The sequence below is a fragment of the Dasypus novemcinctus genome, chromosome 9, assembly GCF_030445035.2.
Source record: "Dasypus novemcinctus isolate mDasNov1 chromosome 9, mDasNov1.1.hap2, whole genome shotgun sequence".
NCBI classification, from domain to species: Eukaryota; Metazoa; Chordata; class Mammalia; order Cingulata; family Dasypodidae; genus Dasypus; species Dasypus novemcinctus.
The window spans coordinates 3,301,613-3,327,396 of NC_080681.1; the positions used below are offsets into that span (position 1 = coordinate 3,301,613).

At 45.6% G+C, this 25,784-nt stretch overlaps 1 non-coding gene and 1 pseudogene across 1 annotated transcript; one reads left to right on the forward strand and one right to left on the reverse strand.

Moving 5' to 3' along the window:
- The first annotated feature begins 8,590 nt into the window (after positions 1 to 8,590).
- Positions 8,591 to 8,738, forward strand: LOC111763718 (small nucleolar RNA SNORA79). Its single transcript, XR_002796530.1, has one exon. It is a non-coding gene; the product is annotated as a small nucleolar RNA SNORA79 (small nucleolar RNA).
- Positions 8,739 to 9,357: 619 nt separating this feature from the next.
- On the reverse strand, positions 9,358 to 11,187 carry LOC101419324 (tripartite motif-containing protein 43-like; annotated as a pseudogene).
- Positions 11,188 to 25,784: the final 14,597 nt, after the last annotated feature.

Sequence of the window (25,784 nt, forward strand, 5' to 3'; positions counted from 1 at the left end):
ATGAAAAAAAAAGAATCAAGGAAGCATATGTGGCTCAAGCAGTTGGCTCCTGCCTACCACGTGGGAGGTCCCAGGTTCAGTTCCTGGTGCCTCCTAAGGAAGACAAGCAAGACAGCGAGCTGATGTGATGGGCAGGCGAGGCGAGCTGATGCAACAAGATGACACAATGAAGTGAAGCAATGAGGAGACACAACAAAGAAACACAACGAGAGACACAACAAGCGGGGAGCGGAGGCGGCTGAAGTGATTGGGTGCCCCCCTCCCACATGGGAAGTCCTGGGTTCAGTTCCTGGTGCCTCCTAAAAAAATAAAAGAAGACGAGCAATCACGGCAAGCGCAAACAATGGGGGGGGGGCGCGGCGGGAATAAATAAATAAAATGAATCTAAAAAAAGAATCAATATTCTCACAAAGGTCACAATGTACTGGCCACACAGCCTTGCAAATCAGTGACACTATCACGAAACAGTGAGAAAACTGCTCTGGTGAGGGTGCTCCCAGATGACCCGATAGATCAATCAGACGGGCTGGCTGGTGGGCAGGGGTGGGAGGACTTTGGGGATTCAATCACGTCCCCCAAACAGGACATGTTCAAGTCTTGACTCCCAGGCCCGCGGGTCCGAATCCACTTGTAGATAGGACCTTGGAAGACCTTCCTGGTTTAGGTGTGGCCGAGCTGCCGGAGGGCGGGCCTTCACCCAAGAGGCCGACGTCCTCGGGAGCAAAGGAGACAGGACACAGATGGCAACAGAAGGCAGAAGAACCAGGGGCCGCCGCAGAGTGAGGACAGAGTACTATGTGTAGCAGTTTGATATGGTTATGAATTCCAAAAATAGATATTGGATTATGTTTGTAATCTGGTCTGTACCTGCGCATGATTAAGTTATGATTAGGGCTTTGATTGGGCCACATCATTAGGACATTGAGTCCCCACCTCTTGGTGTATGGGGTCTCACAGATGAAAGGCATGGCAGAGGACAGAATCGGGGGTTTCTGATGTTGGAGTTTGATGCTGAAGCCTTAAGCTGGAGTCCTGGGAAGTAAGCACACAGAGGAAAGAGAACAAGCCCAGGAAGAAAGGAACCTTGAGTCCAGGAAGAAGTAAGCCTTGGAAAGAGAGGAAGCCTGAACCCAGAGAGAAGCAAGACCCTGGAAGAGAGAAACCCTTAGCCCAGGAAGAAGCAAGCCCTGGGAAGAGAGGAAGCCTGAACCTGGCAGACGTCGGCAGCCATCTTGCTCCAACACGTGGAAATAGACTGTGGTGAGGGAAGTAACTTATGCTCTATGACCTGGTCTCTGTAAGCTCCTACCCTAAATAAATACCCTTTATAAAAACCAACCAATTTCTGGTATTTTGCCTCAGCACCCCTTTGGCTGACTATCCACTATGAGACAATGAACTCCTGTTGTTCAAGCCAGCCATTCTACTACAGCAGCCTGGCAAACGGAGACGGCGGTGCTGAGAGCCTCCCATGCCGGGACACTGCACTGGGTACTGAAAGCTCTCGGGAGCAATCTAGGGACTAAGTCACACTTCAGGCAGAGGAGCAGTGTGTCCAAAAGCAAGCCCGAGAAACCACGCCATTCAGGAAAGGGCAGGGAGGTCAGCAACGCTGGCGTGCAGGATGCAGGGCACAGCGGTGAGCAGCGGCGCCGCAGAACGGGTGGGGACCCCGTGAGGGGAAGCCGTGCACGTAGCAGAAGAGAGACAGGGAGGCACAGAGGGGGTTTTCCCTGGGCATGTGAGAGTCCAGGTGTGGCTGCACTGACAGCCACACTCAACTGGACGGTACTGTGTCTCCTTTGACTCAGTCTGTGTATTGTTTGGTCCTTCTGCTTCTCTTACTGGCCGTCCCTCAGGAATGTCCTCTGATTATTTCAATGCCAATTAACCTTTATCACAAGAGCAGAATGAGGAGGTACACTTAACATTCAAGCTTGAACATTTTGCTCTCCAGGCATGTGAGCAAGTTTAGCAGCTCTGCCAGGTCACCCGATGACTCACGAGACGGGGTGGAGGCAGCTTGTGAACAGCAGTGCCTGACAAGCGTCTAGCTGCTTCGGGCAAAGAAATGATAACATAAGCTGCATTTCCAATACATTTGGATCACTGAAATGCTGCTACAAATGAATCTGGCAAAACCATGGAGGGAGGCAGGACACACTGGTCTGTGAATGATTCTAGAATGAAACGTGCAGTCGTGAGTTTGGTGTAAGTACAGAGCAGAGAACAAAGAAGCAGCCTGAAGACCAGAATCTTACCTAAAACCTGAGGGTCAACGGGAGCCCGCGGGGCATTATCAGAGCGTGGAAACCCTGGCTGGTTGAAGTTTGAAGGGAAGTTAGCAGTGCTCTCCTTCCCAGTGATCCTTTCCCCCAGGGGCACTGGGAGTGCTTAACAAGCACGCTCTTTATTCTGATGGAGCTGGCGAAATTAGAAGGCATCCTTCAACACTTCATTCTACAGCAGGAGAAATGAGAGGGGCGGGTAGTCTTCCCCCAGGCCTCTCTGGGTAGTCCATTCAACAGTCAAGAAATATTTCCAGGGGAGCAGATGTAGCTCAGAGGTTGAGCGCCTGCTTCCCATGTACAAGGTCCAGGGTTCAATCCCAGGTACCGCCTAAAAAGAAAAAAAGGAAATATTTACAGAAAGGCTCTAAATGCCTGGCACATAGTAAATGCTTTATAAAGGTTAGCTTCAATTATTACAGCCCAGTGTCTAGCATGTGGTAGGCGCTCAGTAACTATTTACTGTTGAAGGGACCTAGAAAGGACTTACACGTGCCTGGGCCAGAACTTCTGCCGTTCCACAGTCTGTCCATCCTCCTCATGGCACGCCAGCTGACCACCAGTTCTGCTTCTTCTTCACCGTGGACACCCAGATAGACCACACTTCCCAGTCTTCTTGGACTTAGATGTTAGGCTGTGACTAAATTCCAGCCAACAGAACATAAGTAGAATTGACGGGAGCCAATTTCAGGCTTGGCTCTTAAAGCCCACCTGCACAAGGTGGATTTCCACTTCTTGTAATGTGGACTAACGTCCTACAGGACCAATGCCCCTGCAGAACACGGTAAAATCTGAACATAGGGCGGGTGTAGCTCAGAGGTTGAGCACCTGCTTCACCTGTATGAGGTCCCAGGTTCAATCCCCAGCACCTCCTGAAAAAGTGACCCACGCCACTCAGGGTGGGTCTTAAAAAACCCAAACATCGTGCATTATCTAAGAGTATTGGAAAGTGAACAGAAGGACAGACACTAACGGAAAATACATGCTCTGATAGAAGGCTCATATCTAGAATATTAAAAAAACTCTCAGAACTCAATCAGATGACAAATAATGCAGTTATTTTCAAGGGGCGGAAGATTGGAACAGACACTTGACAAAATCAAATATACTAATAGCCAATAAGCACACACACACAAAGATGCTCAACACCAATGCTCCTTAAGACAATGTGTAGCAGTTTGATATAGTTATGAATTCCAAAAATTGATATTGGATTATGTTTGTAATCTGATCTGTACCTGGACATGACTGAGTTATGATTAGGGCATTGGGTCCCCAACCCTTGGTGGGTAGGGACTCACAGATAAAAGGCATGGCAAAGAAGAGAGTTGAGGGTTTCTGATGTTGGAGTTTTGATGTTGGAGTTTGATGCTGAAGTCTTAAGCCAGAGCCCCGAGGAAAGAGACAGAGCCGTTCACCTGATCGTCCATAGCTGACCTTGTGGAGAGAGCAAAGCCTAGAGAGCCTCATAGTCTTTTAGCTGACTTTGTGGAGAAAACAGAGGAGCTGAGCCCAGAGGAACCCAGGAAGCCTGAACCCTCACAGACGTCGGCAGCCATCTTGCTCCAACACGTGGAAATAGACTTTGGTGAGAGAAGTAACTTATGCTTTATGGTAACTGTAAGCTCCTACCCCAAATAAATACCTTTACAACGCCTAGCAGATTTCTGGTATTTTGCATCAGCACCCCTTTGGCTGACTAATACACAATGCAAATGGAAACTATGGTAAGGTGCTACTACACACCTATTAATAAGGCTAAAATTAAAAACACTGACAATTCCAAGTATTAATAAGAAAGTGGAGCAAATAGAATTCTCATGTATTGCTAGTGATACAGTACAAGGAGTAAGATGGAACTGTCATTATGGTAAACAGTATGGCAGTGTCTTATAGACTTAAACATACACTTACCATATGACCCAATAAATCAAATGTATTTACACAAGAGAAGTGAAAATATATGCACACACAAATATATATATATCTCTAAATATTTATAGCAGCATCATTCACAACAGCTAAAAACTGGAACTCAGCCAAATGTCCACCGACTGGGGAGTGGATAATGAATAATGGAGTATCCACATGAGGAAATACTACTCTATAATAAAAAGAAATATATTACTAACACAAACATCAACATAAATTAATCTCAAAAACATGCTGGGCAAAAGAAGCATGGCACGAAATAATTCATATTATTCATACAGAATTCAAGAACAGGCAAGACTTAGTATTGACAGAAAACACACCAATGACTGTCTGGAGCTAAGTGTTGGGAGAGAGGATTGGATATGAGGGGGCATAATGGCGGTACATGGCTGCATGCAATTACCAAAAGTCATCAAACTGTATTATTAAAACGGTTAGTTTTATCATATGAAATTTTTGCACCAGTAAAGCTGGGAGAGAAGCCTCGTATGCCCCTCTCTTCCCTCCTCATCTGCTGGCTGATGGTGGCACTCAGGCTTTGAAAGCCACGTGTTGGCGAGTGGCTGCAGCTCAAGTGGTTGAGCACTGAGCACCTGCTTCCCATGCATGAGGTCCTGGCTTCGAACTCTGGTACCTCCTAACAAAAACACGTGTTGATGATGGGAGAGCCCCATCACTTAGGTCGCTTAATGAATGTGTGGGCAGACCTTTGATGGAAGTCACTGACCAAGGATCTCTACTACATGAGTGAGAGAGAAACATTAAAGCTGTTATGCCCTAAAATTTAGGGGCTTACAGAAACTACAATTTCTTTAATACATCGCCAAAGTAAATTTCACAACCAAGCAGTCTAAATTGATCTTGCTCAATTCATATTATTTAAACTAAAGGAAAACCAAAGATAATAAAAGAAAAGAAAAGAAAAAAGAAAAAGAAAAACAGGGAAGTGGACGTGGCTCAAGCAATTGGGCTCCTGTCTACCAAATAGGAGGTCCAGGGTTTGATGCCCAGGGCCTCCTGGTGAAGGCAAGCTGGCCTGTGTGGTGAGCTGGTCCATGCAGAGTGCTGGTGCAACAAGATGATGCAACAAAAAGAGACACAGACAAGAGACAATAAGAGATGCAGCAGACCAGGGAGCTGAGGTGGTGCAAGAGAATGATCGCCTCTCTCCCACTCTGGAAGGTCCCAGGATCAGTTCCCAGAGCCGCCTAATGAGAATTCAGACAGACACAAAAGAACACACAGCAAATGGACATAGAAAGCAGACAATGGGGGACAGGGAATGAGGGAGAAATAAATAACATAAATAAATCTTTAGAAAAAAAAGAAAAGGAAAAACAGAAAAAAAATCAGTGATAACCTAAATGTCCAAAATAAAGGGGCAACTCAGTACATTTTGGTGTACCCACTCCATGTAATATTTATTATATAACCACTTACATAAAAATGCGAAATGAAAAAGGCAAAATCGAGAATTACATCATGCCATTGCATCGGGAGGCCCAGGTACGTTAAGTGTGGCTGCCCAAGCCTTTAACATCTCGAGGCCTGTCTCGAGCAGCCCACCTGGGTGCGGGCTGCACGTGGGACTGAGGCAGCTCCAGAGAAAAACTCCACCCTGAGGAAGAGGCAACCGAGTCGCATAAGCTCAGCGCAGGAGCAAAGAGTCAGCAAAGAAGAAAAGGGGACTGTGAGAGGGCACTGCTGGCTGCCCCTTAGTTCACCCTCCCCCAAACTCCACGGACCGACAGATGTCCAGAGACAATGGACTGCAGCAAAAATCCTGCAAACCCGAAGCAGAGTTTCAGGAAAATCTCAGGGCCTGCGAGACCTCGTTAGCACCGCTTTGTAGCCTTTGTCGCTGGTACTAACAGGCAGGGGTACTTTTTTTTAAGATTTGTTATTTTTATTTATTTCTCTCCCCTTCCTCCCCGCCCCCCCCCACTGTCTGCTCTCTGTGTCCATTCGCTGTGTGTTCTTCTGTGACCGCTTCTATCCTTATCAGCGGCATTGGAATCTCTGTTTCCTTTTGCTGCGTCATCTTGCTGCGTCAGCTCTCCGTGTGTGTGGCATCATTCCTAGGCAGGCTTCACCCTCTTTTGCACTGGGTGGCTCTCCTTACGGGGTGCACTCCTTGCGCGTGGGGCTCCCCTACGCGGGGACACCCCTGTGTGGCAGGGCACTCCTTACGTGCATCAGCACTGTGCATGGGCCAGCTGCACATGGGTCAAGGAAGCCCGGGGTTTGAACAGCGGACCTCCCATGTGGTAGACGGACGCCCTAACCCCTGGGCCAAGTCCGCTTCCCCAGGGTTTGTTGTTGGGTATGAACGAGCTGACCCGGCCTGCGGGGGCAGATGGAGGGAGGCATGGCATGTGGCGGGTCGGGGCAGCTTCTGAGCTTCTGAGGTCGCTGTGGCAGCATCAGCAGCAGATGCCGTTTCCAAAGGGAGCCCTGGAAAAGACAGGGAGGCTGGAGACGATGCACCATCGCTGGGACACGAGTCTGGGGACTCTAGCAGCAGGCAGGCGGGATTTGCCAAGAGGACCAGGACGTTTGCAGAACGCATAAGGCTGGAATCAGGGAAACGTTGTTAGATTACTTACTATCAGTGTGACCTAATGTTCACCCAGGCCCGTCTAAGCTGTAGAGACATAGAATTAGTCCATGTGAGCGCACCTCTGTTTAATTATACCTTTGTAAAACAAATCGGCAAACATATAAATAAAGCATGATATAGAAGATAGAAAAATTAAAATACTGTACAACGGTAGGATTATAGATAACTGCCTTCTTTCATTTTGATTGCTCTTGATGTTTTATTATGTTGTTTATATGGAACCTAATACATACAATTCAATCCTCCATTTTTCTGTCCTTTAGTTTCTGAACAATATTTCCCTTCTGTTTTCATAGCGTAGGCATTAGAAGAATAGAAAGAATAAACATTCTAATCTCCTCTGACCAGTGTATTTTCTAAAACATAGATCTATTACAAAGGATTTTTTAAAAATTTCTGTTTTTTGCTTCCCATCTCAATAGCAAGCGTACCAATCTTCGGAATTTTGATCATGGCGCATTTTATAGACAGAAAACTGAGGCAGCAAGCAGGGGGAGCTTTTCCTGGGCCAGCAGTGACGTTGTGCATCAGCAAGGCTTGGGATTTATTACTGGCATTTCCAGTGTTTCCCGAACACCTAGCTCAGTGACTGACTTCGATGGATGACTAGCATGAGTGTCATAGCCTAGAATGAAGGAAAGGCTCTTCGACATCTGAAAATACCATGTGTTTACAGTCAGTCCTGTTTAGTCCATGCTTTAGAAAATGATTCCTTCATAATGCATTCATTCATTCTTTCACTGAGTCTTTCTTTCTTTATTCATCCAACCTCTATTTCTGGGCCCAACATTGTGTTAGATGGTGGGGATAAGCAGTTATATTAAGGTAGTATCACGAGGGCACAGATATGGAAACAACTCGGTATCAGAGTATTTCCTAGTAGTGATGGATGTTGTGGAGCACAGACGAGAGAGAGACGTGAGATTTTCCTTAGAAGGAAAGAAGCGGGCGAGGCCTGTCTTGGGAGTTATTGCTAGTTCACAGTATCTTTCTAGATCGCATTATCTCTCCTCGCTGCCTACCCGCGACTGCTAGGCCGATCTACATATTTAAAGTGTGTACCTCCAGGCACCAAGTTTTATATCTGTTAGGAAAGGCCCCGAAGTGTAGCGGTTCGTTTCTCTCACATGTCAGGGCCTGGCGGAGAGCAGGCCAGCTGGGGAGGCGGCTCGACTCCGCAAGGCCACTTGGGCCTCCGAGTTCATCCGCCTTGCTGCTGTGCCACCCGCTTCGGTACTGTCCTTGCTGGCATGACCGAAGTCGGTCCTGATGTAAGAATTCATAATTCTTCAATGAGTAGTGCACTCTATTTTCCAATGCAACACTGAAAGTATGTGTTAGAAAACAACAGTGAAAAGCTAGGGAATGTGTTCACTCTCTCTCAGAACAAAGGTAAAGGAACTGTGGGTTTACTCTGGGTTTCAGAGGGGACTGAGCCGTCCCTATGTATTTCTGTTTAACAGCACGTTCTTTAACACAGGATTACTGAAGCTGAATCCTTCCCTTCTTTGCTTCCTTTCCTCCTTTCCTTTCTTTCCCCACTTTTCTCTTAGAGTATCTCTCTCTTTTTCCTGAGACAATCTGTACTCCCCCTGTATTTGGTGCTCAGTCTTCCCAAACTTCTTTGAACCTAGACACAGGCCGACAAAGTGAGCACTAAGCTGCTTTGCGCAGTGCTGCATGGCTGGGCCTCTCACGTAGCACAGGCTCTCTGCTAGGCAGAGAAGAATCAAGTAAGAATTGAATTTGATGGCTGATCCTCTCATTGCTTGGAGCTTTAGGCAGTGGGATCTTAGTCCATCATATATCAAAAGTGGCTTGTCTTCACTCAGGGCACCGTGGGGATGGGTTGGCTGTCCCTCAGTGCCTTCTGATTTTTGTGGCGCCAAATAATTACAAAGAAAAAAAAAAAGAATTGAACATTGTTCTTGATCTTGAGAAACTCAACTGGGATTAAATAGTGAATAAACCCGATTATTTATTTTTTCATTCCCTTGAACTTTTACAAGTTTAAGGGAATTATATTGTGGGAGACAACTGTTTATTATCATTATCTTTTTTTTTTTGGCTGCAGAAAGCTTTATTGTTTACACTTGGTTCAGCGCTTGTTAGAGGGCTACAAGATGGGAGTTAGAAAGATGCCTCCAGGGAGGGGCTCCGGCAGAGCAAAGGGGGCTCCCCCGCCAACGGCCTCCGGGCTCCCGAGGCTGCTGTGCCGGAGATTGAGCCTTTCCAAGAGACACTCGCCCAGCCTGGCCTGCCGAGGTTGGTCAGGTGGTCGCCATCTTCTTTTTTGTTTTTTTCATTTTGCACTATCTTCATGATTATTAACAATAAAAGGATATTGCCTTAAAGTATAACAAGCCTAAGAGCCAGGGCACTATTTGCTTTGCTAGAGAAGGGCTCCCTCAGACACGGAGCTCCCAGGCACACAGTCTGGTTCCTGACTCACCACTGATCATCTGGGGTGGGTGAGGAAGACAGGCCTAAGTGGGAAACCGAAGGGGAACCAGGCTACCTCCAAGTGAGGGACCCTTTGGCGACATTCAAAGAGCTCATACTTCCACTGTCAAAATCAAGGAACACACCAACACGGCGCGGAGGTTTCCATGCATACTGATAGAACCTTGGGCTGGGTGACGAGACTCTGATGGCTATCCTTCTTCACTCACAAAAGAAGAAATCCTTCCTCAGAGTCCATGCAAGGGCCATTCTTCCTCATAGAGGAATCCCTGCAGGCTCCTAGAGCCCAGTAGCAGGAACCGTCCACATCCAGCTCCCAGGAACGTTTGCCAGAGGTGAAGGCCTGGGTCCCCAGGCAGCCACACAGTTAGGTCTTTGAGAATTAAAAGTCATGTCTTGATGGTCGTGTCTACATGCCACCAACCTTCTTAAACCACCAAGCAGTTGATACTGTGATTGTGTATTTTGTTATTGAGGGAAATTTCCACTCGGTAAGGGCTGAGCCTGTCTCTTGGTGCAGTGATGGGCTCTGGGTGCACAGGCTGGGACGTGTGCAGAGGCTGGGGTGTGTGCAGAGGCTGGGGTGTGTGCAGAGGCTGGGACATGTGCAGAGGCTGGGGCGTGTGCAGCTGCTCTGACTCACTCCTTGTTAACAAGTGTCCCAAATCCTGGAGCATCTCCACAGGTAGTTTTGGCACATTTTCATCAGTTCCTCACACATTTCTCTTAAGTGTTTCCTCTTTTGAGCCATTGTGGCTTCATTTTTCACGAGTTTCTGTCAAATCTTTTTGCCTTCCTTTTTCAGTCTCTCTAATTGTTGTTTTTCTTCCTAGGGGAGAACAGGATGCAACTTCCTATGCCAAGCTTTGGTAATCTCTTTCCTTAGACTCATTCCACATGTTGATTATCCTGCTTTCCTCATTTGGATCTCTCTGGTTTTCTTGGATCTTTCCATACAGAACTCATTTGCTTCAGGAGCTTCTCCCTCTAACCCTCTGCAGCCCATTCTGTGGAAGAGTGTTTGTGAGTCCTGTGCTCCTGGGACTTGGAGCAGAGCAGACACAGCAGGATTTTGTTCTCTTCACAGGAGATCTCCCTGTGTGTCCCCCATGTATGTTCTTCAGAGCTCAGAGGTTGGCAGAAACTTGCTTGTCTGGCATAGGACTCCAGATTCTTCACAAGAATCTTGGTTCTGATGTCTGCCTGCTGAGAGGTTTCCCTACATGTGGGCCATTTGGCAGGAGTTTCAGCTTCTTCCCAGGACAGGTGGAGACAGGGTCTACAAGAGCTGTGCCCCCGCCTCTGGGGAGTGGTCTGTCAGGAGCTCAGGCAGGTGGGGCTGGCAAGCTCTTGCTGGAAGCCTTTTGGGATGCCCGAGCCCATTTTTCAAAGGAATACCTCGATGGCTTCCCCAGTTCTTGCTGCAGGGGTAATACTAAGGAAACCAGTTGAGTTGTCAGGTCCTCAGGATGTGGTAGGAGGAGCTTCCAGAGGTCTCCACAGACTGGGGAGTTCCAGGCGCCCTCTGTGTGTTCTGGAGAAGCCACCCCTTCCTGATCAGTTTCACCTCCTCCTCTAGGAGATGATCCTCCGGGGAGTCACAGAGATGGGGGCCTGTGTGGGCAGATCCCAGGGCACACAGACCCAGAAGGCCTGCTCAGGCTCCTCTCTAGGACTGGGGCAGCTTCCATGGTATCCAGGGGTTTGTGGGCGCCTCACGCTTCCGCTTTGCTACCTCGAGGAAGAAGTGGTCCAGGCCTTCAGGGCCACATCGTCAGGGTCGAAAGAGTAGCCCACAGAGAGGCAGGTGTAGGAGGCCTGCAGCTGCAGGTTGACCAGGTGGCTAACAGAGGCTCCGCTTTGGCGGATCTGGGAGCTCATGGTTTGTCGACGGTGAGGAGCTAACCACAAAAAAATGGTGTAAACCAGTCCTGGAAGCAGGGGAGGGCCGTGAAGTTAGCTCTGGAGATTGCCACTGGAGAAGCAGTTGGAAGGTGGTGAACGCTGAAGAGGTGGGGCAGCAGGTCCCAGGTCTGTTGTGTTCAAATACTGTTGAAGACAGAGACAGAACAGCGGGATCGCTGGGTGCCTGTCCTCTGTTGACATCTTGACTCGTGTTCTTCACTCTTACAGAGGTGCTTTGAGGTTCAGAAACTCAAGCCCCAAATATATTAGGGGAAAGTCTCAGAAGGGCCCTGCAGTCCTGTGGTCATCACCTCATGTCCTCCAAGCACTGGTGCCACTGTGGGCCTTGTGCTCCTTGTCAACAGAAATTTCACTTGACATGGGTCATCCTAAGGTAGCCTGAGTCATAAAACATTTTCAGTTGCTTTATTTATAGTTCAATACTTACAGTGTTACATTATGTGCCAGACATTGTGATCAGTACTTTTACATTCACTCATTCATTTATTACGCAGAACAACCCCGCGAGGTGGGTTCTGCTACTACTCTCCCTAGTACAGCAGTGATTATATTAACATGAGGCAAGGAGATTTAAAAACCTTCCCATGTCATGCAGCTATTCTCATGGCAGAGTTGAGATCTGAACGCAGGCATCTCACTCTAAAGTTCACAATTACTACCATAGCACTCTGTTGTCTTTCTACTTGCTGTGTGGAAGACAAAGAAATATACAAAACCAAGAAAATATCCTTAGGTTATCTGTCTCTGGCCTAGGATATGTTCAGCTAACTTCCCAAACCGATTGTTGTTTTAAATACTACTGTGGCAGTTTGATATTGTTTATGAATTCCAAAAATAGGTATCAGATGTTTGTCAACTGGTCTGTTCCTCCGGGCATATTAGATTGTATTGGATTCAGAGGTGTCACTTTTACTTGATTAAATTATGATTATGGCTTTAATTGGGCCATGTCAATAGAATTCACAGAGAAAACTACACGGCAGAGAAGTTAGTTGGAGGTTTTGATGCTGTAGCCCTGGGAAGTAAATACACAGAGAAGAAGAACATAGAGGAATAGAGACAGCTCCTAGATGCAGCAGAGGCCCCAGGAAGAGAGACAGCCTACTTGTCTACAGCTGACCTTGTGGGGAGGACAGAGCAGCTGAGCCTGGAGAGAGACTAGGCTTCTGCCAGCCTGCAGCTGAGAGAAGAAGCAGCTGGGCCACAGAGCCTTAGGAAGAAGAGGAAGCCTGAGCCCTGGCAGATGCGGCAGCCAACTTTCTCCAACGCATGGCAGCAGACGTTGGTGAGGGAAGTGACTTACACTCTATGGCCTGCTAACTGTAAGCTTCTACCCCAAATAAATACCCTTTATAAAGGCCAGTGATCTCTGGTATTCTGCATCAGCACCCCTCTGGCTGGCTGACACAGCTCCTAAGGGGTGGCAATGCCAGGGATATTCCCTCTGGTTCCGGCTTGGCTCTCCACATCCCCAAAGCACATCCGTCGGTCCCCATGTGCCGGTTGACCTCCAACTGCTTGGCGAGAGTGGACCCCCAGGAAGCACTGAAGAGCTACAGGGTCAAAGCTGCCTGACTTAGAACTTCACATCAGCCCTGCTGGGACCTCGCATTTTTATTTCTGGAGTTCTTGATTGGAGTTGGTTTATCGGTGTGATAACACCATAGGCTTGTAGGTGCATGAAAACAGGAAGCTTAGAAAAGGCTGCAACGTGAGGAAAAGACCAGAACGCAGAGGCCTGAGCCAGTTCAAATGCGCAAAACGCGCAGCAGGAAAGTCATCAACATGGCACTACCAGGCACGGCCTGGAAACGTCTTCCTTCAGAGCCCACTAATGAAAGGACAAATCCCACTAGTTTAGAACGCTGGAGGATGGTGGAGGCTGGAGGGGGCTCCACAGACACTGACTCAAAGGAAAAGGGAAAGAACCTCCAGGGTCAGGCAGGGGTTTCCCTCCTGGCCCTGCCAGGCCAGCCTCCTCCTCTGCTCAGTCCACCCCACGTGGGGTCACCAGAGGCAGCACGCCTGGGTCGCTCCTGCTGCAGATGCAGGCGACAGAGCCACGCACCGTCCAGCAAGCTGGGACCCGGGCGCACCCAGGCCCAGGCACCCGGCTCCAAACGCATCCTGGCCCAGCACCAGCTGCAGAGGGCTGCCACAGGGACGAGGGCCCCCGGGGGACAGACAGACAGACCGCGCGGAGCTGTGGGCCGCAGGTGTGCACGCTTAATCCAGGCTCCGGCCACCGGACCATGGAAATGCCAGACAGGCCTTTCCGAATTGGCAGTCCCTGGTCCCCAGGGCGGGATACCCTAGTGGGGAAGAAAAGCCTAACAGGAAGAGGTAAAATAGAAAGAAGGTCTGAGCTGCTTTGCGACAGGATGGGGCCCGGCACTGAAAAGTGTAAGGAAAAGGGACACCGAGAGACAGCATGTAAACGCGTCACAGGCGCTAGGGAGAAAAGTCCTGCACCAAAAAAGAACAGATCCGGATTTCCAGGGAAGGAACGAGGGAGCTTTCTGCTGGAGGTGGGCCCACTGCAGGGAAAGTGCAGGGTGAGACGTGGTGCCGCGGGGCTGCGCAGGGGCGCCCCGCGGTCAGGGGAGCGCTGCTCGTCCCTCGCGTCCCCTGCAGGCGGCGGGGGAGGCGCGGTCGGAGCCCCGGGTGGGCAGCAGATGCTGAGCCGCAGAGCCAGGGCAGAGGCGAGGGCGCTCCCGGGCCGAATCCCCGCCGCCGTCCTCCCTTGCGGACCCCCCCGCAGCAGACCTTCAAGATGGACATCTGCCCCGAGGAGCCAGGGAACGCACTGAAAGAGAAGATTGAGTCTGGAAGGGGGAAGGAGGCCCAAAACGAATTTTTGCAGGCAAAGCCCTTAAGGATGATACTGCTCTCAAAGAATATGAAATTGAGGAGAAAACCTTGTGGTGCTCATGGTGAGGAAGCCCAAAGCAGCCGAGGCTCAGGCCCCAACCCCTGCCCCAGCTCTGGCTCCCACCTCCCTGCCTACAGCCATCATTCCAGCATCAACACAGCATCTTCTGAACCTGCTCTTGCTGGTGCAGCTAAACAAGAGAAACCTGCAGAAATGCAAGCACAGACACCACGTGGCTACCTGCTCAAAATCAGCTACAGCACATCAGATTCTTCTGGGCCAAATCTTTTGAAGAAGCAACAAGTGTGCTTGTGGCAGGTCAGTTTTAGGAGAATGTGGTAACCGAGATCATGTCTATGGCTGTGAACAAGAGCAAGCAACTGCAGTCCTGAAAGCCAGTTTCAACAATCCTGACAGACAGTGGAGTACCTTCAACTGGGAATCCTGAAAGACAGAGAAAGTCAGTCTTCCTTGCTTCTTTAGGAGGCACTGGGAACCAAACCTGGGACCTCCGATGTGGGAGGAAGGTGCCTAATCACTTGAGCCACCTCTGCTCCCTGCTTTGTTGTGTCTGTCATTACGTTTTTTCTTCTTGTGTCTCTTATTGCATCATCTTGTTGTGTCAGCTCGCCTCACCTGCCTGTGGCATCAGCTTGTTGTCTTGCTCGTCTTCTTTAGGAGGCATCGGGAACCTTTGCTCCCTGCTTTGTTGTGTCTCTCATCGTGTTTTTCTTCTTGTGTCTCTTGTTGTGTCATCTTGTTGCATCAGTATGCTGCATCTGCCCATTATCTTCCTTAGGAGGCACCAGGAACTGAACAAGGGACCTCCCATGTGATAGGTCAGAGCTCAGTCATTGAGCCACATCCACTCCCCTTTGTGAACTGAGCACTTTTGGGGCCAGTGGAGAAGAGCAGCATTCATCCCTCTGTCTTTCCCTCCTTGGAGCAGAAATGTGTTTCACATCAGTCGGTCATGAGTTCAAACTGAGGCCTTTTTTAAAAATAAACCCACAAAATACTGATTCTATTCAAAGAAATGCATACATTTCAAAACTGGCTTTCTGGTATTTGTAAATGTTCTTTATTAGCTAGAATGTATAACCATTAAAGTCATTAGTATTCTATTGCTTTCAAAAAGATAAGACAGAGCCATATCTGGCAACTTTTATTGCATTGAAAAAGCTGGCAAAATCTTCTGGAAAAATTGAGCAGTTTCTCAGGGATTTGAGTGACAGCAGGAAACATACAAATATACACATCACGCGTGTCCCCGAAAGAGAAGAGAAGGGAAAACTGGCAGAAAGAATATTTGAGGTAATAATGACCCAAACTTTTCCAACTCTTATGAAAGACATAAATAAAATGCCCAAGAAGTGCAACATACTCCAGTCAAAATAAACCCTAATAGACTACTCCAAGAAATATACTAATCAGAATTTCAAATACCAAAGATAAAGAGAATTCTGAGAGCAGCAAGAGAAAAGCAATTGATCACATAAAAGTGATCTTCAATAAGTCTAATGCTGATTTCTCATCAGAAACCATGGAAGTAGGAAGACAATGGTATATATTAAAGGTACTGAAAGAGAAAAACTGCCAGCCAAAAATTCTTCAACTGACAAAATTGTCCTTCAAAAAGAGGAGGAATTTAAAATATTCACAGATAAACAGAATCTGAGAGTTTGTCAACAAAAGACCTGCCCTACAGGAAATAATAAAGGGAGTTTTGCAGATTGAAAGGAAAAGACAGGAGAGAGTGCATTGGAGGAGTGTGGAGAAGTGGAAGTCTTCAGGAAAGGTAACTAAAAGGGTAAATGTGAAACCCAATAGAACTGTGTCCTCATAAACTCTTTAATTCCTGTAAAAGTCAGCATAAAATTGAACAAGAAAAAGGCATATTTTCTGATAATAGACATGCGAAATATAAAGAGGTAATGTGGGACAAAGAAAAAAGAGGGAAGAGGTAAATAAATAAAACCAGAAGTGTGTGGGTGTGGGTATTACTGCCGACCTCACAGAAATAAAAAGGTTCATTAAAGGACACGATGAGCAACTGTATGCCGACAAATTAGATAACTACATACAAAAATGAACTCAAAATGGATCAAAGACTTAAATATAGGAACCAAGACTATAAAACTCCTAGAAGAAAATGTAGGGAGGGCTCTTCAGGATCTTCCATGTGCAATGGTTTCTACGACTTTATACCGAAAGCACAAGCAACAAAAGAAAAAATAGATACACGGGATTTATCAAAATTTAAAACTTGTGCATCAAAGAACATTGTCAAAAAAGTGAAATGACAACCTACTCAATGAGGGAAAATATTTGGAAACCACATATCCAATAAAGGTTTAATATTCAGAATGTATTTAAAAATCCTAAAACTGAACAATAAATAGACAAACAGCCCAATTAACAAATGGGCAAAAGACTTGAATAGACATTTCTCCAAAAAGGATATACAGATGGCTAAAAAGCACATTAAAAGATGCCCAACATTATTAACTCTTAGGGAAATGCAAATCAAAACCACAATGAGATACCACCCACTGGAATAACTAGTATTAAAAGCAACAAAACAAAAAACAAAATTCACAATTGCCAAAGGATGGAAGCAATTCAAGGGTCCATCAACCACTGAATGAATAAACAAAATGTGGTATATACATACAATGGAATATATTTCAGCATTAAAAAGAACGAAGTTCTGTTCATGTGACAACATGGATGAACCTGGAGGACCTTATGTTGAACTAATAAGCCAGACACAAGAGGATAAAATTTTATGATATCACTGATATGAAATAATTAGAAAAAGCAAACCTAGAGAGTTAGAATCTAGAATATAGGTGACCAGGGGATGGGTTGGCAGTAGGGAATGGTAAGTTAATGCTTAAATTGTACAGAATTTCTATTGCAGTTTGTTTTAGTTTGCTAAATGATGCAAAAATACCATGAATGTGTTGGATCTTTGTTGTATTTGTTGTGTTTTTTATTATTTACTTAGGTTAGGAGGCAAGGGGAAAATGCAATTTGTTCAAATAAAGGAGGATTAGTTCTCCTCACAAATTTACCATTTTCCTACATTAACAGGACTATGCCTCTCAGAATAGAGGAAACATGGAAATGAAAGGAATCCAACATCAGTTTACAGAGATATTTTGCAGTGAATTTAACCTGACCCTTTCTTTTACTGGAATACTTTACTTAACAGGTTGTTTTGGGTTTTCTTTTTTTTTTAGCTAGCTTTCTTTGAGCAGCATAGGTCATTTAGACTTTTTTTTTCATTAAAAACTTATTGAAGTCTATCACTCATACATGCACATACATAAACAATAAGTGTATAGTAAAAGTTGTGAACTTACAAAACAAACGTGCATAACATCATACAAGACTCCCATACCTCCCCTCAGCACCAATATATTGCACTGTTGTGAGACATTTGTAACATATTAAGAAAGAGCATCATCAAAGTATTACCTTTAACTATAGTCCGTATCTTACACTTAGTGTATTGTCCCCCCATGTGCTGACTTTTATAATGGGCTTTAATAGGGTAAAAGCTTACAGTTGGGAGGCTGTGAAAATGTCCAAATCAAGGCATCATCAGAGAGGTTTTGTCACCAAAACTCAGCTGCGGGCCAGATCCTGACTCCTGCCGCGTGGCAAGGCAAGATGGTGGCTTCTCCTTCCTTCAGATTGCTCCACTGCTTCCAGCTTCCAGCCTCCCTCAGCCTCTCCGGGTTTCTCTGTCTTTCTGCAGCTGTAGACAGTTCTGGAGTCCTCTCTCACATGGACCAGAGGGTCAAGATGGCAGCCGTCTGTGTGTTTCTGCTTTCAGGTCCCAGATTATATAAGATCCCAGCAAGAGGGTGGAGACCCAATCTGGGTCACGCCTCACTGATGTAGCCCAAAAATCAAAGCCAGCCAATCAAATTGATTCGATTAAGGTCCCTTAACTGAATCTAATACAGTCCTATGGGAATGGATTAGTTCAAAGAACGTGACCTTTTCTGGGATTCACAAAACACGCTGTCATGGGGTTGCTGTTAGATATTTTGGAAATGGATGACAGTGATGGTAGCACAACATTGTGAGTGTAATTAACAGCACTGAATTATATATGCAAATGAGGTTAAAAAGGAAAATTTTAAGTAATATATATTATGTAATAAAAATTAAAAGATACCACATACAATACTGTGAACCCTGGATGACTGTTTTGTTCCCCCTAATTTCCTACCTTAGTCCTGGCTTGGAACTCTATTTCTGTCTTGCTTTTCCCAGATCTGGAGATTGAAATCATGGTACTGAGTCAGTCTTCTGCTAGGTTCCTGCTATTGGCATCTTGACAAGCCAGGCTCTTAAGACTCTGTGCTACCCACTGCCTGGTCCTTTACCTGATGCAGCTCCCTGGACGTTCTCATGTACCTACTATTGAGACCTGCTCCAACCTGGTAGAATGGTCAGGTGTGGGGGTCTTAGCCTTTCCCTTATTGGCCCATCACTGATGCCAACTGAAGTCTGGTTCTGATCCTAAACCCATCCTAACTCAGCAGATGGGAGAAAGATAGGTTGAATAGTGGAGATGGGACCCAAGGAAAGGCTAGGTGGGAAGTTAGTGGTTGGATATGATCCTAGGGCCTGGATAGTACAGGGAAGCTATGCATGGTGCTGAGATCCTACAGGAGCATGGAAAGTATGTCTTAGAACCTTGGTTCAGTTCTGCTGGAATGTGTGATGGACTCAGGGAGTGCTTTTGGTCAACAGGTTATCTTCCAGTATAGTAGATCTATAGACTCTGTGCAGTTGCCTCACGCCTCATCTATACATCAGGACTTCTGAGCCTGGAGCCCACATATCCCTATGGGTCTATGTACAGGATTTGGATAAGAGTATGCGTGTGAATGCTTTTATTGAGGGGAGGCTCAGCTGCTCAGGTCAGATTCTCATAGGCGTTTGTAACCAACAAACTAGAAACTTTCCTACAATTCAGCATGGGTGAATTAAGGAATCCGATATTTTTAGATGCTCATTAACTCCACACTGAGTTAGCTAGAACTTTCAAGTTAAGAATAAAGTTAAGACATGTATTTTGAATATAATAGATAAACAATGAATTCTACATATATAATCCATCAGGATCTACATTCAACCCTGTTGTTCTTTTTAAAGGCCAACTCGCATAGTGATTCACTAACTTTAGCAGGTCATTTTTTTTTTTTTTTTGGTATTGAGGCTGAGGATTGTGTGCTACACTGGCTGCCCCAAACTGGTTTTCTTTTTTTGTTTGCTTGTTTTGTTTTAGCAGGTATCAGGGATGGAACCCAGGACTTCGGACATGGGAAGCAGGCGCTCAACCATGTGAGCTACATCCATTTCCCTAGCATGTGGTTCTTGATTGGAATTGGTTTTATCAGTGTGTTAATATCATAGGCTTCCAGCTATATGAAAATAGAAAGTTTAGGAAAAGATCAGAATGCAAGGGCTTGATGTAGTTCAGATGCACACTGCGGAGATCTGAAGCAGAGAGAAGCACAGGAGGGGGACGTAGTCAAGTCAGGTTAAGGCTCTGCTTTGGAAGGTGTATTAGTCAGCAAAGGGGGCTCATGCAAAATACCAGAAATTGGTTGGTTTTTATAAAGGGTATTTATTTGTGTTGGGAGCTTACAGATATCAGGCCATAAAGCATAAGTTACTTCCCTCACCAAAGTCTATTTCACATGTTGGAGCAGGATGGCTGCTAATGTCTGTGAGGGCTCAGGCTTCCTGGGCTCCTCTGGGCTCAGGTCCTCTGTTTCCTCCACAAGGTCAGCTGTAGACTATGAGGCTCTCTAGGCTTTGCCTCTCTCCACAAAGTCAGCTGTAGACTCTCAGGTGAACAGCTCTTTCTCTCTCCCTGGGGTTTCTGCCGTGTCTAAGGAGCCGTCTCTATCCCTCTGTGTTCTTCTCCTGGCTCAGGTCCTCTCTTCCCAGGGTTTGCTTCTCTTTCCTCTGTGTGCTGACTTCCTGGGGCTCCAGCTTAAGACTCCAGCATGAAACTACAACATCAAAACTCCAACATCAGAAAGCCTCAACTCTGTCCTTTGCCATGCCTTTTATCTGTGAGTTCCTACCCACCAAGGGGTGGGGACTCAACACCAAATCAAAGCCCTAATCATAATTTAATCACCCCGAGGTACAGGCCAGATTACAAACATAATCCAATATCTATTTTTGGAATCATTACCATATCAAACTCCTATACTCCAGCCTCTGAATTCCAAAAAGACATTACAATATTCAATAAAACCTTAAATCAGTAACAAGGCAAATACTAAATCACATCACAATCAATTTAAAGAAATAGTTTGTCTTGGGGCAAAGTCCTGTCTGCTATAGACCTCTGAAACTTACAAAACAATTTATATGTTTCCAGTACACAAATGGACAAAGAATAAACATTTTCATACAATAAGGAGAAATTGGTAGGGAAACCTGAGTCACAGGTCCTCTACAGTTCAGTAAACCTGCAGGGCATCCTTCATTTTATTTCAATCTGAGAGACAGTCTTAAGATAATGGTTTCTTCTCCTTGGTGCCTTGTTGGAACCCACCTTTCCACATGCTTGCCCAATGGCCATTTTCTTGGTTCCACCCTCATCTAACATCTGGGTATCAACCAAATTCCAGATCTCACCCTCCAAGAGTGCTGGGGTGATTGCCACACTGTACCCAATCTTTGCGTTACAGTCTGAACCCTCTTAGTACAGTGACGTGAAGACAACATTCCCCCTCACCTTTGGCATACAGGCTCAATCCTCTCAGAGCAATGAGTTGGCCACCTGGCCTTCCCTCACCTTTGGCATATAGGCTCAACGCTCTCAGAGCAATAAATTGACCACGTGGACTTCCCTAAGCCGTGGGAGACAGGTCCACTTCTCTCAGACCTGTGGGGTGCCGACCTTAACTGTCCTAATCCTTGGGGAATGTGCTCCACCCTCTCTGTACCCTGGGGTGGCAAAACTCTCCCAGAATATATTATATCCCAGATGGTGGGAACATCTACCATCTTCAACTGCTGGGGCAAACTCACCCTTTCTGTACATATGGGTGGGATTCCTCTCTTGGCCCAAAGTGATGTCTTAATTCCAGATTTCAGCTTCCATGGTTTTCCTCTTGAAGTCATTCCCCCTTCAATTTCTCCTTTCCATGTCCCTTTTATTCCAGGCTGACTGTGGTTCTCTTAAAAAGTCTGTTGGTTTAGCATGCAGGAAGCAGAGGTCAAAGCCATCAGACAGTAAGACTTTCCACACAACTGTACCTTCAATCCAAATTTATAAGTTCCACATTTAGTTAAGCCCTCCAATGGGGCACTTTCATCTGGGAGCTTGATTTCCAGAGGCTTGGAATTTCCAGAATCAGTTTCTGTTTTCTTGTGTGTGTTTGTGCCCAACAGTACCGTCCTTAGCATATCTCTCTCATCTAACATTTTGCTATAAGCTACAAGCAGAATCCAAGCTGCATTCTCTGGGCTTTCTTTGGAAATTTCTTCAGCTAAATGCCCAGGCTTGCCATTTTCAAATTCTGCCTTCCATGAAACACCAGGAGTTAATCTTGCTAAGTTCTCTGCAACTTCAAAACATGGTTCACCTTTCCTCCAGTTTCCAATAATAGTTTCATCATTTACTTCTAAGGCACCATAAAATTCTCTTTAGCATCCATATTGCTATCAACAGTCTTTCCAAATCACTGTAGGTCTTTTCTTCCAAGCATCTCACAATTCCTCCAAAAAATATCCTTTATCATTTATAAAACCATTCCAGCATTTTGGTAATTGCAAAAGCACTACCCCACTCTCAGTACCAAATTCTGTATTAGTCAGCCAAAGGGATGCTGATAAAAAATACCAGAAATTGGTTGGTTTTTATAAAGGGTATTTATTTGGGGTAGGAGCTTACAGATAGTAGACCATAAGCATATGTTACCTCCCTCACCAAAGTCTAGTTTCATGGCTGCCGACATTTTCCAGGGTTCAGGCTTCCTGGGTTCCTCTGGACTCAGCTCCTTTTTTCTCCACAAGGTCAGCTGTAGACTATCAGCTGAACAGCTCTGTCTCTCTCCCTGGGGTTTCTGCTGTGTCTAAGGAGCCATCTCTATTCCTCTGTGTTCTTCTCCTGGCTCAGGTCCTCTCTTCCCAGGGCTTGCTTTTCTTTCCTCTGCATGCTGATTCCTGGGTCTCCAGCTTAAGTCTTCAGCATCAAACTCCAGCATCAAAACTCCAACATCAGAAACCCTCAACCCTGTCCTTTGCCATGCCTTTTATCTATGAGTCCCCACCACTTGGTGGGTGGGGACTCAACGCCCTACTGATGTGGCCCAATCAATGCCCTACTCATAACTTAATCATGCCCAGGTACGGACCAGATTATAAACATAATTCAATATCTATTTTTGGAATTCATAACCATATCAAAGTGCTACAGGAGGTATTTTACCTAAGAGAAATATTTCTGTCTTTTCCCTAAAGAGAAACTGACTATCCTGAAACCTCAAAAAAAGCACACTCTTGACCTTGTGGTTAAAATTGACCTAGGATTATACATTGATCTCATTTTAAGGCCCAGCCACCATGCATGGATGTGGACAGAGGTCAGTGTCACAGCCAGTCAGAAGGGTCAAAAGAAGCGTGGAGGCTTCCGGTTGATGGGTCACTAACTGGCTAACTGGTTTGGGTGTTTTTGTGTATGTGTGTGTGGGTGGGGTGACCCACAGAGTTGCAAAAAGTAATTGTAACTCTGCTCTGAGCTGGTTTGCAGCGACATGGATAGATGCACCATGAAGGTCAGAGTCATAGGTAAATACAAACCTGTTATGGCACCGCACTCAGGGAAGTGGTAAAGAGAGTTGAAATCAGCCAGCAGGCCAAGTACACGTGCCCCCTCCATGCTGTATTAGCCAGCCGGAGGGCTGATGCCAAATACCAGAACTCTGTTCGTTTTTATAAGGGCTATTTGTTTGGGGTAGAAGCTTACAGTCACCAGGCCATAAAGCGTAAGTTACTTCCCTCACCAAAGTCTGTTGCCAAATGGTGGCGCAAGATGGCTGCCGACGTCTGCCAGAGTTCAGGCTTCTTGGGTTCCTCTCTTCCTGGGGGCTCATTTCTCTCCTGGCTCAGCTGCTCTGCTCTCTCCACAAGGCCAGCTGTAGACTAGCAGGTGACTAGCTCGTCTCCCTGCCCAGGGCCTCTGCCGTGTCTAATGGGGACTCCTCTCCTTCCTCAAGTATCTGGTTCTCTCTGTGCTTACTTCCCGGGCTCCAGGATCAAAACTCCTACTGGGGAAGTGGATGTGGCTCAAGTGATAGGGCCTCCACCTACCATATGGGAGGATCTGGGTTCAAAACCTGGGGCCTCCTGGTGAAAAAGAAGAAGGGAAAGCATGCCTGCACGGCAAGCCAGTGCCCTTACAATGACTGCGTGGTGAGCCCCGTGCCTGCACGAGTGCCTACACAAGTGCCCACATGGTGAGCCAGTGCCTGCACAAATGAGTTACACAGCAAGATGATGATGCATCAAGAAAGAGACAAGGGGAGGGTCAAGGTGAAGTGCAGCAGAGACCAGGAACTGAGGTGGCACAATTGACCTCCCTATCAGAGGTCTCCAGGATCAAATCCTGGTGAATCCTAGAGGAGAGAAAATGAGAAGATAGCACAGACAGCAAAAACAGCAAGGCGGGAGGAGATAAATAAATAAATCTTTAAACGAGAAACAACAACAAAAAACTCCTGCTGACTCCTCTGCTATGTAGTTTTCTCCCCTTTGTGGGAGGGGACTCAATGTCCTACTGACATGGCCCAGTCAAAGCCTTAATCACAATTTAATTAAGCAAAAGTGCAGCCTCTGAGTCCAATCCAGGCCAGTCCACAAACATAATCCAGTATCTGCTTTTGGAATTCTTAAACAATGCCAAATTGCTACACATGCCAAGACCAAAATGAACAGATGCGCTGTGGGGATCTGGCCCTGCAGTTCCTGCATAAAAACAATAGCTGGTCACAGGTGCCTGGACCCAAATGCCACCTCTGCGGACAGAGTGAAGTCTACTCTCAGAAGCCTGGAGGAAGTGAAAGACCGGAAGAAGCGCCACACCTTTGACTTCTTATATAATTTTACGAGGTACTTATCTATTTATTATTTTTATTCCCCCTGGGGTGCCCCCTCGGCTCTGCTCATTGTCTGCTCATCTTCTTTAGAAGGCACCGGAAACGGAACCCAGGCCCTCCCAGGTGAGGGGCAAGCGCCCCAGCCCTGGGCCAGTGCCCTCCCTGCGGGTGTGGCGTGTGCTCCTGGAGGCATCTGCTCGTTGCAGCGGCTGCTTGTCTTTTTTTTTTTTTTTTTTTAGTGAAATAAATGTATATTTCATATTTTTATTGTGTAAGAATTATTTCATATTTGAAAGTTCACCAAATATGTAAATATGTAAATATTTCCTAGATGAGCAATACATAGTGTTACAAAATCATGCATGCCTGTGAAAATATTCAATGTTTTTAATTCAATGAATTTAAATTTAACATAATATGAAAGTTTTTGCATATTTACAGATTATAAGCTACAATTATTCTTTGTAAGTAACCACTTGTTCAATTTTTTGTAGAATTTTAATATTATGAAAAACTGTTAATGATTATTTAAAAATACTCATCAAATAGTCCATTTTTTGACAACATGTCTGTGTGATACTCTCTTTTCTCAAAAGAATAAAAAAAGACATGAGTAGCAAATTCCAGCTCTTTCTTAACATGCTAAATCTCTTGGTTTAAAGAGATTTTCATAAGTCCTAAACAATTTCTCATTATGCCCTGGTTTTAGAAATGAATGTATTTTGGACAAAAGGTTAATATATTAATGTATATAGGGTTCATTAGGTTAATTAAATTAAATCATTTACAATAGTATGCCTTTTAATTTCTAATATGGTAAATGTATGTATATAGGATATGTATATATATAGCTATCTTTCACTTAATAGAATTTTCATGGTGCCTTTTTCATTATTAAGAGTGTAAAGTGTGACAAAAACAGCAAAAAATTAAGAAGTGATGACACATAAATTCCATTAAATTTTATTTTCAAAAGGTCAGGAAACCTCAGGAAGCATATTTTTGGCATGCATATTGTCCACCAGAATACTCTTTTGAATTCATTTTTTCCATGGAAAAAGGAGACTGTGGCTTCATTTTATGCCTGTTGATCATTATTTATTGATTAGATGCCTGTCCATCATGCTGGGACAATGTTCAGGTTTCCCTTCACAGCGTCAAATGTGATCCACCAATATTTCAGTGATTCACCTCTAAATTTTTGGATATCCTCTTCAACTGTTTGATTTTCTGAAGGTTTTATCCTGGCTATGAGTGCTGGCCTTGTCTTAGTATATTCTGCCTTTTTGTTTATTTCACATATTTATATATTTCCAAAGGTGCTTACGGTGTGTTCTGTGGAAGCATGGAACAAAGCCTAGAACAGAGTCCTACCCGCATGTACCCAGAGTTACCCATTCTCATTTTGTTTGTAACTTCTGGAGTGATTGCTGTCTTAGGTCCCATGGCAAATAAAGCTTCTCCTAAAACTCTTATCACACCATGCTTTACTCCATGGTGCTGCATTCATAAGCCCTACATCTATACACTGTGGA